At 38.8% G+C, this 5929-nt stretch overlaps 1 long non-coding RNA gene across 1 annotated transcript; it reads left to right on the forward strand.

Annotated features, from left to right (window-relative positions):
• Nucleotides 1–1036: 1036 nt before the first annotated feature.
• On the forward strand, nt 1037–3568 carry LOC106951075 (uncharacterized). Its single transcript, XR_001425745.1, has 2 exons — nt 1037–1522; nt 3394–3568. It is a non-coding gene; the product is annotated as an uncharacterized LOC106951075 (long non-coding RNA).
• The last annotated feature ends 2361 nt before the right edge of the window (nt 3569–5929 follow it).

A 5929-nucleotide genomic window follows, 5' to 3' on the forward strand; every position in this document is an offset into this window, starting at 1 on the left:
ATCGGAATTGAGTCACTTCAGGCTGCAGTGTGAACGCACCCAGAGTCTCATGGCTTTATAACATATTTTTGAGACCTTCAAAACGAAAGTATTTGGTCACTAGACATAAGCATGCAATGGCATGTCAGGGTGAAGTAACTCAAACAAATAAGTTGGGATATGCCCTTAAAAAAACGGCTTAATTAAAATAATTTTGAAGTTGATTCACAGCTGAAGAAGAAGTTAGGAAAGATATCCTCATTTGCCTGTGATATGCAGTAGCTTTTGTATCAGCTGCAGGTGTGAGTGGGAAACCCCAGATAATTCCAGTCAAAACACTTTGCAATAATCCATGCCTGAGACGATAAAAGCATGGGTGACTGTTAAAGAGGCACACAGGCAGGAGGGGCTTGATTTTTCACAGGTGCCTCAGAGGACTGTTGACATTTGAATTAAGGTTTTAGCTGGGCTCCATTTTCACACCGATATTAGTAGGGGTGAAAATAGGGGGCCTAAAAGATTTAGCGGGGGGTACGCAGTACCTGCAAGAGAGGGAGCGGCTGTCTGCTGTAAAAAAAATCAATGGGTTCTCTGTGCAGCCATGAGTGCAGCTGTGACTGATTTTTTCAAGAACAATCTAAAACATGACTTAATCAGTTAATAACTTTTTTCCCATTTCATATGGTTTCTGGTCTATTTTGATTGAATCTAAAGTCACTTTGTTCTCATATATTTAGCTGAATTAATGGTGAATAAAACAAAAATAAACTGAAATAAAAGGAGAAGGCCACAAGACTGATTAGATAAAGAACACTCCAACAGTATACAGTCATTTCAAGGTGCACCAGGCCACTTCCTTGATTTAGAAGAAAAACTAAATTTGCCCTCTTCGGTAAGTAATACATGAAGAATAAGTGGAAAGTTGTTTTTTTTTATTTTTTATTAATACATAGGTTTTATAAATATAACATAAAACAGATTTTGGGGGGGTAATACCATATATGCCCACAAGAGGGTGACGCTAAAACAGAAAAAGAAAGGAGAAAAGCTCTGCAATGTCACCGCATTACATGTTTAGCTTATTTAAGAAACTTCGTATGCGCATGCTGCGAGGGGCCTGTGCTCTGTGGACTAGATCCTCCATTTCATGAAATCTACACAGTCACGTAGCGTCAAGATGGTTTCTTTTCCCAGTTTCTTTCTTTCTTTCTTTTTTTATATAGTTTTCAGTTATGACTCCTCCTATTTAAATTTGCTCTGTCCAATCAGGGCATCTGAGCCTATTTTGGTGACAATTTCAAACCCATCTAAACGTCTGACAGAGGCGCACTTCTTAGCAGCTCATCTTAAATATAAATGTATCTGTGAGGGTTCCTCAGCGGGGATCTGAGCGTTATTATTATAGCTATTCAGTCGGATGACGATGTGAAAGCATCATCTGAGACCCGGACGAGTCATTTTTGGAAATGAAAGGAAACCTCGCTACGATTCGGCAATACCGTCGTCCTTAAGTGAAGATCTCACAAGATGACGCCCGAATACAGTAAGAAACAAACTCTCTCTATTGTGATGATTGTTTTGAAAACGAGCGGGAAGTGACGGTTAATGACATCATGTTGGCTGGTGATCGGTGCAGTTTTTTTTTCTGTCAGCGTAGCTAGGTCTCTCTCTCTCTCTCTCTCTCTTTTTTTTTGTTTTTTTTTTGTTTCGTTTGTTTTGCTTTCGCTTGTTAATAGTCTGACATTTAGCTATATAAATGTAGAGTCACAATATTTCCTAATTTATTGAGCAGGGATGTATGCATGTGCTGCGGCTCAAGGGTCATTTGAGGCGAAATCTGTTTGTTTTGAGTTATGGTATGGTGTTATTGCGTCTACAAGTTGGACATAAAACCTATAAAAACCTACAGTGTAGGCATTTGAAGCCCAAAAGTCTTGTGTGAATATTTTTGTGTTGCGTTATTTGGCTCGAATCACGCAAGCAGCAATTTGAATGACTTTGTGTTCTGTCATTCAGGACATGAAAATCCTAAATGCTTAAAGTAGAAGGCAACTGGACATCCTCTGTTCTTGATGACGTCTTTCCTTTCATCCAAAAAAAGATGAAAAGAAAGGTTCTCAGTCGTATATGTTCCACTTTTTAAAACAGTGTTTTACATGGGTTTCTAATTTAGTTCTTGGATCCTCAAAGGGAATGTTTTCCGTGCGGCTTGGTTTGAGAAGAAAGTTTTGGACAACTGTTGTCTCTCCACTATAGTTATTGTCTTAAAAGTGGTTTATGTGACAGTAGTAAACCCTTTCAAGTGTTTGCAAACCCCCAAAAAAACAACAGTGTGATTCATTTTTAATTATGATAATTATATTTATAATATTATTATGTTTATATGTGTGCGTGTGTGTGTGTGTGTGTGTGTGTGTGTGTGTGTGTGTGTGTGTGTGTGTGTCTGTGTGCGTGTGTGTGTCTACTTGGGGCCTGATGAAAACCTGAATCATTACGTCCTGCTTTTCTGCTGCTATGTAAGGGACATGTCTCTTTTTGTTCAGCATTAAATCTGTTTTCATACCGGTTTGAAGAAAGATGGATGTCTTTGAATCAGTTCATTTCAGTTTACTGAATTCAAATGAATGTATATACTGGCAAATGCATCTCTTAAATTGAATATGTTTTTCAGATTCATCGACGTAGCTATGCAAAGAAATTATTTTTAGACAGGGTGTGATTTTGCAGACGAGCTCGTCAAATGTAATAAAGGATTAATAAGAAAAATACATGCCATAAAGCAAAAAAAAGTATTTCAGTTAAATGAACCAGGAAGTTATCTCTGTAAAAACAAGCAAACATACATTAAGACGGAAGCAGCTGAATTTATCCATTTTAAAATACAGAGCATTTTTTAACTGTATTTTTCTTACTACATTGAAACATTTTTAAAAATCATAAATAAATGACTAATGCGCTGTAAAACAAGGCGCCACCTCCTAGATCACCCAACAAACTACGATTATGTCCAAAACGATACTGTTGAGGATTATTTTTTAGTAGCTTCTTGTTAAGGAATACACATGAGATCGTGGAGGGGGTTTTGGGTCCAGAGGGGCCGCGTCCGGATGATATAGAAGGAAACATCGCTCGCAGGAAACTATAAACCACATTTTTCACATACTCATACCGTTAGCTAACACTCATTTTCAGATTTGAAAGTACTTTCAACTGTTGGCAGTGAAATACAGGTCATGATATTGTTTGCAATGCAGACACTCTGCGACTTTACGACAAAGAGATTGAAATGATGTAATGAGATAAACACGCGTGGCCTAGGGCCTTATCGAACTTTTTTATTTTCCAGCAAGAGTGATCTAATATCTTTCTATTCATTTTTTTTATTTATTTATTTATTTTTTACTTTGTGTCCAGGTGGTAAGGGTGAAGCAACGCACTGGTCAAGGCGCTCCACGAGGCAGGGGCTGCCCCCAACTCGCGTGACCGGGTCCGGAGGCTCACCGTGACTCACGCCGCCGCCGCGGTCCCTCATTCTATACAACTCTGGAAAAAAAATAAATTGAGAAACCACTGCACAGTTTTCTAAAAATCAGCATCTCTACATGTATGACAGCCGTTCCATTCCAGGCTCAGTTGAATTTCAACCCAAATAAGGTCACCCAAAAGCAGTGTGAGTGACTGGTGGAAAGCATGCCAAGACGCATGAAAGCTGTGATTAAAAAGCACGGTTGTTCCACCAAATACTGATTTCTGAACTCTTCCTGAGTTAAAACATTAGCATTGTTGTTTCAAAATGAACATGAACTTGTTTTCTTTTCATTAGAGATCTGAAAGAACTTCATCTTTTTCGGTTTTTTTTCCATTTCTCATTTTCTGCAAATAAATACTGAATTAATTAATATACGTTGTCAGTACTTCATAGAATTAAAGAACAATGTTCATTTTACTCAAACGAGTAAAACCAGAGAACTGATAGTTTTGCAGTGGTCTCTTTTTTCCAGAGCTGTATGGCGTGCTGACTCACAAGTGGGTTAATGACCAAAAGGGAAACCTGGCACCTGGCCGCGACGGAGGAACAGCGGGTGGTGGTCAAGCAGCATCTGGAGAACACTACGGATTCCCAGTGGGCCAAGAAGATCACCGCTCTGGTGCTCGCAGGAAACCAAGGGGGCAAAGACGTCTGAAAAGCTGAAAACAGTATGTTTTATGCTTTGTAAGAGCGTTCCTGTTCCCGCACGAGTGATTTGGGGTTGGCATAAGGCCTAGACCAAAACCGTTTAGGATGCTCCCGAGCGTAGACGTCTTTAGAGAGAATGCATTTATTTAGCGTGCATTGAATTTTACTTTGATATAAAATCAGTAATTTTAAAAGAGAAATGGGGGAAAAATTCCACCAATATTATGTAAAGTTATTCACGTTAGCAGCTTATTGCGGTTTCTCGCCGCAATTGACACATTATTTAAAATAGAAAAGCTCAACACTTTGAACCTATAAGACTTTATTCACTTTGATGAACGCGGTTTTAAAAACAACGATCACGGTTTGCGGTTTAGTCGAATAATAATGCAAAAATAAAGGAACCAGTAAAATCAATTTTAAAAATTGATAAAGTAACCATAAAAAACAAACAACGCAAGAAACTCAAATTGCATGCCAATCGTGGCCTCGACTGCGTACTTTGTTGATTTTTATGTTTTACGCTCCTGGCATATTTAAAAAGTAAAATATTGTTTTTACCAACTACATAAACGACACTGAATAAATACTCAAAGTGATAAACGTTTTCCTAATTGTTATTGTAAGAATATTTTTACATTTCCATTTGCCGTTCATTGTTAGGCCCCTTTAAAGTATCGAGAATGAGCGTCTCAAATGTACCAGCGAAGATCCACCTTTCATTTATAAGACAATGAAGCATGAAACGATGTTAGAACTAGGCTTTAGCGTTTGCTTATAGTAACGGAATAAGCAGAAAGTGTCCAGACCCTAATCGAGCTTCACTGCGCCTGGGTAACATTTTATCTCCACTGCTCTCATCAGCCATGAAGATGAAGGAAGCTGTCCAATGTACGGACCGACTGTGTCAAAGTTAAATATTTGAAGTGGAACGTGGATGCCGTTAAAAGTCCTCACAGGATATTTGCTCTGGTCACAACAATTCCGTTCTTAAAACTATCCCCACCTACTTGCTTCTGGAAAGTTGATACTGGATTGTTCAATATAAGCTCAGTTTTAAAAATAGGGCCTCTCGTTTCGCTGTGTTAGTCGATGTGTGTGCCTCTTCTTGATCTGGTAACTAACTCGGGGAATTTCAAACAGTCCGACGCGTGCTTCGATACACTGCAGGCCGCTTCTTTGTTTAGTCACAATTTATTCCGCTTTGACTGTCACACTTCAGACTTTGCTGACACATGCTGACCAGCAACGTGTTGTAACCAGCGTTACAGTGTGCCAGCAGGGGTGCCCCGGCACTCCACTCTAGTTACCTTCATAATGATACCATTCTGTGTCTTTTTTTTTTTTAAAAAGTGGTGAGTCACGACCACTGAGCACCACAGAGAAAAACGGGATTGTCAAGTCAGGTCTAAACTTGTTGCCTTTGATAGCTGTTCGTTGACCATGTGGGATGGATGCTGCAATAAAATCAGTTATATCAGTTTTTCTTTGTTGATAAAAAAAAAGTATTAACCTTAATTTGAAAATTAAATAATTCTATGCTACAACAAATGCCCGTCACAAATGAGCATCAATGTGTCTGGCAATCCTATTGAGCTAATTTATTTTGGGAAATGTAACATAATTTTGACCTACTATGTCGTGTTCTTTGTGTTTAATGAAACTTGTGGCCCTGATCCAGGGCCGTGCAGAGACCACTAAAAGGGCACGTGCTCAAAAAAAAGGGCACATCTTACCGCATTCTAGGACAGAATATTAACAAAGCCACACAGC

Source organism: Poecilia latipinna, unplaced genomic scaffold, assembly GCF_001443285.1.
Source record: "Poecilia latipinna isolate Pla-1442-1.1 unplaced genomic scaffold, P_latipinna-1.0 Scaffold439, whole genome shotgun sequence".
Classification (NCBI taxonomy): Eukaryota; Metazoa; Chordata; class Actinopteri; order Cyprinodontiformes; family Poeciliidae; genus Poecilia; species Poecilia latipinna.